This window comes from Aquarana catesbeiana, linkage group LG02 (genome assembly GCF_042186555.1).
Source record: "Aquarana catesbeiana isolate 2022-GZ linkage group LG02, ASM4218655v1, whole genome shotgun sequence".
NCBI classification, from domain to species: domain Eukaryota; kingdom Metazoa; phylum Chordata; class Amphibia; order Anura; family Ranidae; genus Aquarana; species Aquarana catesbeiana.
In genome coordinates this window covers 378591124-378603385 of record NC_133325.1, presented here as the reverse complement: position 1 = coordinate 378603385, position 12262 = coordinate 378591124, and positions in this window count along the sequence as shown.

The window sequence follows — 12262 nt, the reverse complement described above, 5'->3', positions numbered from 1 at the left end:
ATAAATGGTTGTGGAACGAATCATCTGACTTTCCATTATTTCTTATGGGAAAATTTGCTTTAATATACGAGTGCTGTGGATTACAAGCACGTTTCTGGAACGAATTATCCTTGCAATACAAGGTTTTACTGTATATACATCTAATAGTGCGCTTCTGGTTACAACGCATGGAATGAAATACTGAAAATGTATCAATATACAATAGGGGTGCGTATCTTCACTGGTCTCAAGATTCGTTTCTGATTATCCTGTCCACGACTAGATTCTACGAAGCATCACGATTAATGCGCAAATGCACATGGTTAAAAACATTTTATCCAAAAATTCAAGCAGTCAGAAAAACTAAATTTTTCTCCAGTGGAAGAGTGATGGATAGGATCAGTGGCAGAGGGGTGGCTGGGATCAGTGGCAGAGGGATGGTTGAGATCAGGCAGAGGGGTAATGGTAGAGGAGGGATGGGATCAGTGACACTGGTACTCACCTGCCCTGTGGCAGTTGATTCCCCCCTCCTCCATGCTGCTCAGTGTATCTTCGGTGCCTCCAGTGAAGCCTCTCCTGATGTCGGGTCTTCTGCACTGTACTAGCTTCACCTCATCAGCTGACTTTCTGCTTCAGTGAAGTGGAGGGGGCCTTATCCACCATACAGGCCATGCAGGCTCTGCCTGTGTTTCTTCCAGAGAGGCAGAGCACTGCGCGGAGCGTCGGATGATGTCACCAGACATCTATTGGCCGAGTCGTAGCATTGTGAACGTCTGAATCGCGATGCATCGACGCTGCGATTATATTCACCACCCCTAATATACAATCAAATAGTGAATTGAATAGTCCATAAGGTTCAATATGGAAATAAGTCCATGTGCCAATAGCAATGAAAACATAGTGTAATGAAGATGTACCTAATTCTTCTCAAGATAATTATATATCCCACTGGGTGGCAAACCACATGAATTGTTAAGGGATTCCACCATGCACACGTGCCCTCCACCGTAATCAAGCCTCTTACCAGATGGTTGTGATCTCCAATTACAGAGATCAAACACACATGAAAAATAATGGACCCCTTCGGGCGTCTCTAAATAGGATCAGTATGATCCAATGGGTTTCAACATATGATGTTCCCCAATACCAATGCCACAACTTCGGATCCAACTCAGACAGCCGCCAAAGTGGAAAAGGAACGGAGGCCGCATATAGCGTGAATACTGTTAGTACAAGTTTAAATTGTTAAAACACAAGGTACTGACATAATTCAGGACAATAAAAAGCATTTAAACAGCATTGAGCCTCGCTGACAGCTGGCATTGGTAGGTGTGAAAGACGTCACACGTTTGTGGCCACACCAAAATCGGGAAAAAATGGTGTGGGGTCCCACCCAAAATCCCATACCAAACCCTTAGGTCTGGTATGGATTTTAAGGGGAACCCCATGCCAAAATGTAAAAAAATGTGGTGTCCCCCTCCCACAATCTGTACCAGACCCATATCCAAACATGCAGGCCAGGAAAGGGGGGGGGGCAAGCAAGGCCACATTCCCTCAATATGTGGTCCCTATTTTAATGAGGACAAGGGCCTCTTCCCCACAACCCTGGCCCGGCCCCCCTTCCCTATGTGATTGAGTATGGGATACATAATACCCCTACTTGTTTACCAAAAAAGTACAAAGTAAATATAAACAACAGTTTTTGAAGAAAAAAAAAGGCTCCCGAAGTAGATCCACTTAGTAGATCGTGATTGACGTGATCATGATTTGTCAATCGTGACTGACATTGGATCTGCTTGGGGGGACATTTCTTTTTCTTTATCGTACATCACGGGACACAGAGCACCATAATAATGACTATCTGGGTTATATGCTACCTTTAGGTGATTGGACACTGGAAACCAATAGTAAGAAGGTTCCTCCCATATAACCCCCCCACACAGGAAGTACCTTTAGTTTTTTGCCAGTGTCTTGAAGGTGATGGTCACGGCTGTGGAAGCTCTTCAAATTCTTCAATAATGTCCCAGTGAGGATGTTATAATCGGATCCATTCGGATGGCATATTAAAGCTAAAGTGGATGGTACCCGAGCCTTGGTTCAAGAACAAGGTTTTGCCTGTAATGTGTCCTTTATGGCGCTGGACCCTTGTTATATGGTATTCCTGGTCTATCATCTGCCCAAGGAAACCAGAAGGGTGCTTTACAGGTCCAAGGGTGTGGACCCCGAGAAAAAGGGGGACCCGGTCCTTTAAGGTCCTCAGTGGTGCTACCCGCGGTGATGGGGGAAGATTGGGCCTGTTCCAGGCCCTGCAGCGAGGATCGGTGAGTGCTCCCTCTGGAGGCCTAAACTGTATTACTGTGTTGCTATAACATGTGTTGTTTTTTGCCAAAATTCAGTGCCTCATGTTCCCTCTGTATGGAAGCAAACGGCCGCAAAATGCACTTAGGCGGGTGCCTCCCGCATGGTGGCGTGGGCGCCGGGCACACGCGTGCGCAGGAGCGTGCGCGTGTGTCTGGGATAGGCCCCGCATCTGCGTGCGCTACGGCGTTCGCGGGGCGGGGAGGCCGCCGCATGCATCGCGGGGTGGCTGTGGGCGCAGCGATTTTCCCCGCGGGCGTGCGCATGTGCAGTAAGATAGATATAGAATGAACAGTGCAGCGCTGGACATAGGTCACAAAATGTGAAATGTGATATATCAATGAATAAGATAACCAACAACAGTGAATAACATCCAATGAAATAATATCGGCTGATATATAATCAATTATGTGCTCATAAAGTGTTGCAGAGACATGATAAAATATATAATATAGTGAGGAAACAGTTCATATGATAAAGTGAAGGTGAAATAAAGTCCAAAAGTTATGATATTCTATGCGGAATCCTGGGTCAGTGTTCCACCGCTAGTGCTGCCCACTACCTGGTGATAAAGTAATGGAGGCTTACCAGAAAGCCTGCGACCACTCTTATTCAGGGGGGTCAAAACAGGCTTAGTAGAGATATATGGACCACAGGGGATGTCCCGCAGGAGACACTGCTGAAATCTCACCAACCTCCTTCCTGGACAGCTAATCAGTGACAACAAGGAGCACTTCAGAAGATGTAATCCCAGGAGTACTTCTCATCAATCAATGTATGCCAGTTGTTGAATCAATCAGTGATGACACAGAGTGTAGCGTGTCCCTGATCCCAAGGGGTAGATTTCATCTCACTTCCACTTTTGGTGGGATCAGAGTACTCCTGGGATTACATCTTCTGAAGTGCTCCTTGTTGTCGCTGATTAGCTGATATGTCCAGCGCTGCACTGTTCATTCTATATCTATCTTTTGTGCCCTTATATCGGGGTTATAGTGTTCAGCAGCAGGACTCTCTTCACGGTTTTTCTACATAAGTATTTTTGTATGTATTGTTTATGCACCTAGCGCAATTCTTTTTCTTTATATTATGCGCAGTAAGATCCCGGGCATGCGTGCATCACGTGGCGGCGCATGCATATGAGGGAAGTCAGCGTCCGCGTGTGTCATTGCTGCTCGTCAGTATTGGCTCGCAAGAGCCAGGACAGGTGCGGTGGAACACAAAGGTCTGGGCGTGTGAGTTGGGCATTTGCAACACGTTGAAGGCCGGGAGAGTTGCTATACGCTGGGCTCGGCTATATAGCAGAGAGAGTATATACATATATTTTCCCTCAAACCCTGTAAGCAATGTCTTCCAGAAAATGAGGTACAGGGAGCAGGGCTAGTCCAGGGGTTAAAGGGACTCCTTCAAAAACAGGAGCTCAACCTCAGGCTACTGCAGTATCAATCTCCCCTGAAAGACCTACGGCATTTGGCCTGGCTGTGCCATTGCATTTGTTAGGCGTTGTGGCCACTACCAATATCCCTGCATCGGCTTACGTTACTAAGGATGATTTGGCATCAGCCCTAGCTGGCCTTGAGGGCAAAATAGCGGGTATGATTGCCTCAGTAACGCAGGGAGGGAATAAACGTCATAGATCTCTCTCTCCTGAGCCTGGTCCCAGTGGAGTATCACTAGAGCACCAGGACTCTCTTAGCCAGTTGGGTCCTTGTGATTTGGATCCAGAATGGGCAGAGGATTTGGAGGAGGTGGCCGCAAAAGATAGGGAGTAAGCAGAGGCTCAGGAGTCCTCGGCGGGGGATTCAGGTTCCGAGGAACCAATGTCGGCTTCCCAATCCCAAAAATTATTCATCCAGTCTTTGGCTGAAATGGTGAGAGCAGGGTTTAAGTTACCCCCAGTACAGGGACTGGGACTTTCCTGTTCTACGTTGGGATCCTTGCGGCCTCAGCAAGGTTCCCAGGCATTCCCTGTGCATCCATTATTGGAGCAGCTGTTTTACGCTGACTGGGACCACCCAGACAGGATATATTTGCCTCCAAAAAGGTTTTCCTTTTTATACCCTATGGAGGAAAAATTCAGAAAAAGGTGGGATACGCCTTTGGTTGATGCTGCCATTTCATCAGTGAATAAAAGCTTAACCTGTCCAGTGGATAATGCCCAAGGGTTTAAAGATCCAGCGGATAAAAAGCTGGAATCTTTACTAAAAGCCTCCTTTGCGGTGGCTGGGTCAGCAGTACAACCGGCAGTTGCGGCTATCGGTATTTATCAGCCCTTGAAGGATCATTTTAAAAGATTGGTCAGGAACGTACCTGTTCAGGAGGAGTTTTTCTGACAAATTGTCAGAACTTCCTCGCGCTTTGTTTTGCGTTAGACGCATTAAAGGACTCGATTCAGCAGATGTCTTGTTTTGCGCCACTCTCAATACATATGCGCAAGGTCTTGTGGCTAAAGAACTGGTCAGCCGAGATGCCATGCAAAAGGCTACTCGCAGCTTTTCTCTTTCATGGTGAGCATTTGTTTGGAGAAGATCTGGATAAATATGTCCAAATGATCTCAGGAGGTAAGAGCTCCTTGCTTCCAGTTAAAAGAAGGAATAAGCAGCCTTCCTTTTAAGATTCCCAACGCTCCCGGGCCAGGCGCCTCTTCTCCCAAGAAGTATTGACGGCCTCAACCGCCTACCTTTAAGAAACCTCAGGGTTGAAAAAGACCTTTTACCCAGAAGCCAGCCAAAACCAATTCCAAGTCCTCCTTGTGAAGGGGCGCCCCCACTCTTGCAAACGGGGGGCAGGCTGCGGCGGTTTGCAGACGCTTGGGGGAAATTGGTTCAGGACAGGTGGGTCATTTCCACTGTAATACAAGGTTACAAAATAGAGTTCCGGGATTTTCCTCCGAATAGGTTTCTGGTATCCAGAGTAAAAAGGACCCAGTAAAAAGGAAAAGCCTATTCCTAGCTTTAAAACAGCTAGAAAGGCAGAAGGTAATTATCGAGGTTCCACGCAAAGATAGATTCAAAGGATTCTATTCGAACCTATTCACAGCGCCCAAACCAAATGGGCAGGTAAGGCCCATTCTGGACCTCAAGTCCCTAAATTCCTTTTTAAACGTCCGAACCTTCCGTATGGAGTCGGTTCGTTTAGTAATCGCATCCTTGAGAAGAGAGGATTTTTTAGCATCCATAGACATCAAGGATGCGTACTTACATGTGCCAATTTTTGGTCCGCATCAAAGGTTTCTGCGCTTCGCAGTAGAGGGGCGTCATTTCCAATTTGTGGCACTTCCGTTCGGTCTAGTCACGGCCCCTCGAGTCTTCACAAAAGTTTTGGCTCCAGTATTGGTTTTTCTAAGGTCCCCAAAGATCTTGGTGGTAGGATATCTGGACGACCTTCTGTTAAGGGATCAGTCTTACTCCACCTTAGTGGAAAACGTTTCAACTACCGTTCGTTTCCTGAAGTTCCTAGGCTGGATCCTGAATACGGACAAATCAGCCCTTCGGCCAAGTCAGGTCTTGACATATCTAGGCCTAATCCTAGATACAACCCAGGAAAGGGTAATTTTAACTCCCTTAAAGGTCAGGTCCATAGTGGAGCTGGTCCGAGAAGTCAAAGGGGTAGAAAGGCCTTCAATTCGGCTGTGCATGAGGCTGCTGGGCAAGATGGTGGCGTCTTTCAGCGCAGTTCCTTATGCGCAGTTTCACTCCAGGTTGTTCTAAAGGACTATCCTGGAAGCCCTCGAACAAGTCTGTTCTAACCTTAGATCATCCCATGTCTCTATCCCTACAGGTAAAACAGGACCTCTCTTGGTAGTCAAAAGCCAACAACTTGAAGGGCGGAAAATCTTTTCCACCTGTGACCTGGAAGGTGGTGACTACGGATGCCAGCCGTCTCGGCTGGGGAGCAGTCCTGGAAGAGGACTCAGTACAGGGAATGGTCCCAAGTAGAGAAGACCTTGCCCATCAATCTGCTGGAAATTCGGGCAGCTCCTTTGGTTTTCCTATTCTGGACGTCCAGATTGCGGGGGTTTCTGGTCAGAGTCCAGTCCGACAACTCCACGGTGGTGGCATCAATCAACCACCAAGGGGGCACCCGGAGCCGGCAGCCCAAAGAGGAGTAAATCACATATTAATTTGGGCAGAAAGGTACGTGCCGTTTCTGTCGGCAGTCTTTATTCCAGGTGTGGACAATTGGCGGGTGGACTACCTAAGTTGTCAGCAATTGTTACCGGGGGAATGGTCCCTTCACCCCAAGGTTTTCCTTCAAATCTGCCAGCGTTGGGGGATGCCAGAGGTGGATCTTCTGGCCTCCAGGTTCATCGCCAAAGTGGACAGCTTTGTATCCAGAACCAGGGATCCACTTGCTGTAGGGACGGATGCGTTGGTGATTCCCTTTGATCCTATTAACTAGGAAATTGGTCTTTTTGGTGGCCATAACCTCGGCTAGAAGGGTGTCAGAATTGGCCGCCCTTTCTTGTGAAGAACCCTTTTCTGTTTGTACATCAGGACAAGGTGGTAATGCGACCCCGCCAAGATTTTTTACCTAAGGTGGTTTCCAATTTTCACTTTAATCAGGATATCATTTTACCATCCTTCTTTCCCAACCCTGGGTCTAAGAAGGAAAGGTCGCTTCACGCACTAGATGTGGTGAGAGCAGTCAAGGTTTACTTAGATATGTCAGCTCCTTTTCAAAAGACTGACTCTCTTTTCATTCTGCCAGACGGTCCTAAAAAGGGACAGGCAGCAACTAGTTTAACTATCTCTAGGTGGATTCGCCAGGTCATTATCCAGGCTTATGAGTTAAAACACAAGGTTCCACCTCAATATCTCAAAGCTCACTCTACTAGAGGAGTTAGTACATCATGGGCAGTCCGCCAACAGGTGTCTATGGCTCACGTTTGCAAATCAGCCGCCTGGTCTTCGGTTCATACATTCACCAGGTTTTATCAACTGGATTTTAGGTCTCAAAGGGAGCCTGTTTTTGGCCACAGCGTGCTGCAAGCAGCTTTATAGGTCTGGGCCTAAAAAGGGGTCTAGAAATACTATGTTCCCTCCCCTCAAATGCTTTGCTTTAGGACATCCCAGATAGTCATTATTATTGTGCTCTGTGTCCCGTGATGTAAAAAAATGGATTTTCTAAACAGCTTACCTGTAAAATCCTTTTCTTGGAGTACATCACGGGACACAGAGGTCCCTCTCCTCTTTTTCTTGGATTCTTCATTGCTTGCTACAAAACTAAAGGTACTTCCAGTGTGGGAGGGGTTATATGGGAGGAACCTTCTTACTATTGGTTGCCAGTGTCCAATCACCTAAAGGTAGAATATAACCCAGATAGTCATTATTATGGTGCTCTGTGTCCCGTGATGTACTCCAAGAAAAGGATTTTACAGGTAAGCTGTTTTAAAAATCCATTTTTTTACATAGTGGGCACTTATACTCCCTTCCTGCTCAGGCCAATTTTCAGCTTTGAACGCTGTTGAACTTTGAATGACAATTGCGCAGTCATGCAACACTGCACCCAAACAAAATTTTTATGATTTTTTTCACACAAATAGAGCTTTCTTTTGGTGGTATTTAATCACTACTGTTTTTTTTATTTTTTGCTAAAGAAACGAAAAAGATTTCATAGTTTGTTATAAAATTTTGCAAACAGGTAATTTTTTTCCTGCACTGATGGACACTGAAGCGGCACTGATTGGTGGCACTGACAGGTGCCACTGATGGTGAGGCACTGATTGGCGGCACTTATAGGTGGCACTGATAGACACTGATTAGCTGCACTGGAGGGCATCGAGGCAGGGACCGATGTCCCTGTAACAGAAGCCGGTTACCGGCTTTCTGCTTCTTTCCTCACACTGATTGTGAGGAGAAAAAAAGCTGATAACCGGCTTGTTTACTTCCATGATCAGCTGTCTTTGGCTGACAGCTGATCACATGGTAAAAGGCCCGCTGTGATTGGCCTTTTACCCTGTTCTGTCATCAGCCGAGTCAGAAGAACTTGGCAATCACAGAGCAGCATGATCATGGGAGAACGTCTATTGACGCCCTCCCAGCACTGGAACCCTGCACTGTAGCCGTCATTCGGTTATAGCACGGGTGGAAAGTGGTCAATAAAAAACTTGTCAAAAACTTGCTGTGTTTTTATTTACTTTTTCCATTTTCCGATAAGTCTTCCCCACAACCACCGGGACAGAGTTGTGGGTAAGAGGTTCCTGTCCTCATCAACATGGGGACAAGGTGCTTTGGCTCAGATAAGGGTATGGTATGGATTTGAGGGGGCTCCGTGCATTTTTTTTTTTTTTAATTTTGGCGTGGGGTTCCCCTTAAATCCATGCCAGATCCAAAGGGCCTGATATAGGCCCCTGCAGTTCTCTTATTTTTTATTTTGCCGCCAGTTCCGTTTATATTCGTCTGTCAGTGGGTAACCCACTGCTTTTGTCTTGTAAACAAAATTGTTAGGAAAGGGTTAAAAATAAAATTAAAATGGCTCAAATTCACACTGATATGGACACAGGCGTGACTTCAGTGCGATTTCCATTACAGTCTATGAGAGATACAATCGCACTGAAGTCGGGAAAAAGTAATACATGAAAAGGAACTGCAAAAAATGCTAATAAAACGTGAACGCTCCTAAATGTTACTAAAAAACACTATTACTACCGTTTTTCATCCAGCTTTTTTTAAGCTTAAGTCACGTGAGCGCCGGGAGACACTCTGATATGAGGCATAATCATAATTTTTTTTTTCATACAGCACAGGCATAGGGAAACATCACGTTATATAACAGAGGGGATGGCATGCTTATACCATAGTGGGTTAACAACCACTTTAAGTTAAACCTTTCACAACTTCAGCAGGTTGTAGGAGTCTCCAAACTTTCTAAACAAAGGGCTAGTTTACTGTTCTCCAGACTTTAGGGGGGCTGGACTGTGGCTTACGAGTAGAAATTATCCTGGTGTCAGTGGGAGTAAACAATGCATCTTTGGAATTTGGGGGAGAAATGGTGCCCTATCATTGGTATCAGTGGGAGGAATAGTGCCCTATCATTGGTGTCAGTGGGAGGAATAGTGCCCTATCACTGGTGTCAGTGGGAGGAATAGTGCCCCATTGTTGGTGTCAGTGGGAGGAATAGTGCCCCATTGTTGGTGTCAGTGGGAGGTATAGTGCCCCATTCTTGGTGTCAGTGGGAGAAATAGTGCCCCATTGTTTGTGTCAGTGGGAGAAATAGTGCCCCAACGTTGGTGTCAGTGGCAGAAATAGTGCCCCAACGTTGGTGTCAGTGGCAGAAACAGTGCCCCATCGTTGGTGTCTGTGGGAGGAATAGTGCCTTATTATTGGTGGCAGTGGGAATAATACTGCTCCACTGTTGATGTCAGTTTGAGGAATAGTACCCCATCATTGGCATCAATGGGAGAAATAGTGCCTCATTGTTGGTGTCAGTGGGAGAAATAGTGCCCACATGTTGGTGTCAGTGGGAGAAATAGTGCCCCATTGTTGATGTCAGTTGGAGGAATAGTGCCCCAAGGGCCAGATAAAGGCAAGCAAAGGGCCGCATCCAGCCCCCGACCCGCGGTTTGGAGACCCCTGGTCTAGAGGAAGGCAAAGCAGTAATCCTAGGGCAAAGAAAATGTAATGCCTTCCTAACCCCCAGGAAGAGTCGGATCAACTCCCTGGGTCCATATATTTCCTTTTTTTTTTTTCTTTTTTTTAAATTTTGTTATAACTTTAGTTGTTATTGCAAGAACACTATTTTCTTTTTTTTTAATTCTAATTTCCGTTGTTGTTTTGGCTATTAATACCATATATGGTAAAGCATTCTGGAGAGTAACCGCATGTGTACAGACACTTTTTTCCTAAACTGATGGGGAAAGCATTTTATATGTGTTATATATGTATATTTTCCATATTGAACTGATGCTCAGCTGTCAAAGTGCAAGATACATTGTTCATTTACTGTGATTGAGTATCACCGCAAAGAGCTTATTCACACTTGTTCATTGTAGCAACATGCAGTAAAATGCGCATTACCAAGCTTTCCCACCAGCTCTATGTGCAGCATTCCGGTGTACGGGCCATGTGTGTATATTTTTTTGTTCGTTTTATCTGCTGTAGTGTATTGGCAGCTCATTCAAAATGAAGAAATCCAGGCACAGGATTAGCAGTGTCACTGGCAGCAATAAGGCACAGCAGAGGATAAGTACAGAGTCGCAGGGAAAACGTTCCGGGCACAGCAAGAACATTAAGCAGGGCTTTAAACAAATCTGGCATAGCAAAGAATACAACACAAAGGTACAAGGAATCACAATACAAATGTCTGGCAGTCCTGGGTAGCTGGCTGGGTTGTCTTGGCGAAAGGTGAGTCGGGCAGGATGATCAGCAGCATGAGGGCCTTTCAGAGTCCTTCCAGAGTCCTTCCAGAAGGGGGAATCGTTTGGTGCTGGGAGATACCAAAATCTGGGGAGTCTGAGCTGCAGCTTTAGGTCCAACAGGCAGAAAGGTGGCACAGGATGCAGAGGACAGAACCCAGCTTGGGGTGTCCATAGGCAGCAAGCAGCACAGGACACATAAAGAAAGAGGGCTTTTTTTTCTGCTAACCCTTGCACAGGGTGCAATCCTGCTGCATAGTGTCAGTCTCTGCCACAGTATGGGATGAAGAGTGTGCTGTGCCTGCTGGGAATCCACATAAAGGTCCCAGCGTTAGGCTTAACTGCTTGGCACCCTGCATGCAGGTAGTATGGGGTGGCAGGAGCTGTGTGTAAGGCACTGGGGAAGAATTGGTGGGCTCTGCCTGCCAAGTTTTCCTGTAAGTAAGAGATGTAGGATGATAAGAGGCATGCAGGGACCTTCTGTATACCTCTTAGGCATAACCTAATAAATGCACGTATAGTTGCATGAGAATGACACTCAGAATTAGGAAAGACCATTTTATTAGGTGTTGCACACAAAGATGGAGCTTCATAAACATATACACAAATGTAATGTCCACCACAACTTTACTTAGGTAAATTAATTGTAAAATGGCAACAAATCTACAAAGTACAATGTGTATATCCTAAGCATCACACTGCACATATATGCACATTATTAAGAAATGTATCCATCCATAATATCAAATACACACGTAAATATTTCTTAGTTACTAGCCCTATAACAGGCTTCATAACCTCACAGTGACTGACTGAATTAAATGATGCTAAAGGCATAAAAATTCCATAGGATTTCACCACTTCCCCACCTTCCCCTCCTGGGTGCACACCACATGGCATGTTAGGTCCACCAGCCCCAACAGGAAAAGAAGAAATTCAGCAATGCAACAGGAAGTCCTTGTTTTTGACAGTTTATTGTGACAGCTGATCCTGTGTTCTGCTGAAAACTCCAACTCACCAAAATCTCCAACCACGCCACTTCCGGTGACTCTCCAGCAGCAATAATTGCAGATTTCCACGAGTTGGATGTTTTCACAAAACACCGGCAGACACACAATATGAGTCAACATTGCTAGTCTGCCCACTAGTAACCAACAACATGGCCACCTCCAAGGCAGCGACAACTTCTTTCCTCCTTAACTGGTGTTCTGTCCAAACAGCCAACTCGTTGTGTACTGTAGTGTATACGCTGCTGGTGTTCTGTGAAAACAGCCAACTCGTGGAAATCTCCAATTATTGCTGCTGGAGAGTCACCGGAAGTGACGTGGTTGGAGATTTTGGCGAGTTGGAGTTTTTGGCAGAACACCTGCACCAATTTGGCTCCTGCCTCTAATGCATTTTATAAAGGCCCATTCACATCAGTGCTCTGCAATACTGCGCATGTTACCACCATGCACAGTAACACTGTAACCTGTTGGTGAGCTGCATTTAATTTATTATGAATGGCACCCTAAGGTACCCTTCACTGCACTGTTGAAAATGCAAGCAGATTTATGTCCAATGTAGCACTAC